Below are 2,776 nucleotides of genomic sequence, written 5' to 3' on the forward strand. Positions count from 1 at the left end.
TAAAATGAATTCGATTCATTTGATAAACACTCTCGTTGCTCCGCTTTGTTCTTTTTCTCCTCCGTCGTTTTTCTGCAATGCCATTCTTCTCTTCGTTCTTCCACTGCCCTAAAACCAATGCTTTTTCCAAACCCTAAGTTCCTCGTTTCCTCCTCTTTCTTCACCCCTAAACCCTCCAAAACCCCCCACAAGGTGTGTGCCAATCCCTTCCAAAAACCCAAACTTTGGGTCCCAATTTTGGAACTTGGGTCTCACCTTCAAGCTCTCTATGCCCCAAACACCTTCGACGACGACGAGAGGCATGGAGGGTGAGGTGATGGGACTGTTGCTGAGGGAGAGGATTGTGTTCCTCAGGAGCAGCATCGACGACTTTGTGGTTGATGCTATCATGAGCCAGTTGCTACTGTTGGATGCCCAAGACCCCACTAAGGATATCAGGCTCTTTATTAATTCCACAGGTGGCTCTCTCAGGTTAGACGAGGTTTTTGACTTATTGTGTTGTTTGAGTTCCTTTTTTGGAAATGGTATAGCAAATGTATATGATAAAGGGAGTGAATTGGGCATAGAAGAGTAAAGGGTAAGTGGTAACCAAATATTTAATTGATTATACTGCTACTTGAAGCTTGCTTTGAATGAAGTGACATAAAACATCAATAGGTTCATTCAATTGAACAAGGAAGAGTTCTATGGTTAATTTGGGATGGTCTTCATTTATGCTTCTTATGGATTTTTGATAGTGTTTTGGTATATGTAAAACCCTTCACTAGGTCGTTGACAGTGAAAGTCCTTTTGTTTTCATGCTTGTAGTTTATACTATTCAATATTTATACAATTCGATGGTTTTCAAATGTTGATGATATTATTCCTCTCATTTTAGTTCGGGCATTGCAAGGTCTTTCCTGGTTTTTGCTGAAGTGTTTTGCTTAGTGGTAGCTTTTGCATTTTGAGTTTGCCGTTTTAGGAGGAGATATTGTCCCCTGAATAAGAACTTTTAGTCTACAAATGAAAAAAAAAAGTCCTTAATAAAATTTTAGGAGAAGTTTCATACAGATCCATAGTTTTAGAAAGGAAATTTCCTACCGGCAGGCCAAATAGAATTTGAGTTAAATTACATTTAAGCTAATGGGAAACACTATGAAGGACACTTGTTTTGTTTTTCTCTTCTAATCATTAGTTTGACATCCTAATAAACTAAAGTTCATAAAAGAAATTGAAAATTTCCAACACTTGACATGTCTTTCTTCTTCTTTCTTTACCATATAATTTCTTTCAACATTCTCTTTTTCCGATTTTCAGACACACACACACAGTTCGTTCCTTGGAAAATCAGATTTAAGACAAATATGTAGAGAGACTTTTATATAATAATTTTATTTAACATAAGTAAATTATCGTGATTAAAATAATTTTATTTTGTATTATGTTAATTTTTTTATATTTTAAAAGTAAAGGAAAAAAACCTACATTGCTTAACATGTATTTTTTACAGCAAATTTATAAAATCATATTTTGAAAAAATTAAATAAATAATAATACAAGTTCTTTTTTATGACAATTGTGGTGTTACTTTTGTGTTACTGTAATACTTTGATTTTTTGCTAGTTCTGAATTCTTTATGTTTTTTTGTCATTAAAGTTTTGAGAAACAAAAAATTATGTTTTTATCACGTGGCTTTATTAAGTTGGTATTATTTTGGAGAACTTTATGCCATCTTTCATTTCAAAGGAGTTGTATTGTTGGAGATTAGGATTTTCTCATTATAGGTTCAAATAGAGTTTTTATCATGGATTTGGTTTCCAACACCCCTTCTGCTTGCAGTTGTGTATCCTCCTTTCTGTTATTAATAATATTTATGTGTGTTGCAATTGATTGTGATGTCAACCTTTTTTATCATGGATTTGGTTTCCAACACCCCTTCTTGGGTGGATTGTTATTTAAAAAATACACCAAAAATAGTTTACTACACAGAATAACTTAATAAATAGTAAAAAAAATTCCTTATTTTAGTTATTCACTTATTAAATGAATATATTAGCTTAAATTTACTAGTAATTATTGATTGTTGGCTAAAATATATATGACTAGGCAAGGTTCTGTGAAGAATTCTTTGACATGCTATCTCCAAGACATAGGAATCAAAACAAATTGGTATGTAAGAGCACTGCAGGTTTTCAGTAGTTGATGCCTTAACTCATGAGGATGCCAGTGTATGTGTCATATCCTAATTTCGTGCGGGGACCATTGTTTGGTGGCATACAACCTTTGCTTGTCCGCCTCAAGGTACTTAACACTCATCGTTAGGTAATCCGTAAAGTTCCGCGACATTCCGGATGTCAAAAAGAAGCATTGTTGCGCAATCCGTAAAATTCCGCAACATTCTGGAAGTCAAAAAGAGCCTTGTTGCGTAATCCGTAAAGTTTCGCAACATTGCGAAAGGAAAATGGGTGTCGTTACGTAATCCATAAAAAGTTCTATAACGTTTCGGAAAGGAATCAGCAAAACAAACACAAAATGGGGTGTATTTAGTAAAAAGGGGTGCAAATAGCAACCAAGCCCACTTGGGCCTTCCAGGGGGCTCCAACAGAAGGCGGTGCCATCTGGTGGAAGCAACCCTACTCTCCTGGGCGACCTGTGCGGAAACCACCTCCCTCTTTTCTCCTATAAATAGGGGAAAGAGGGCAGAGTAAATTGTTCTTCCCTTCTGGTATTTGAGGATTCTCTCGAAATTAGTGAGAAAAATTGTTTCCGTGAAAAAAATCCAAGCCGAGATGCTTCC

This window comes from Glycine max, chromosome 20 (genome assembly GCF_000004515.6).
Source record: "Glycine max cultivar Williams 82 chromosome 20, Glycine_max_v4.0, whole genome shotgun sequence".
In the NCBI taxonomy this organism is placed as follows: Eukaryota; Viridiplantae; Streptophyta; class Magnoliopsida; order Fabales; family Fabaceae; genus Glycine; species Glycine max.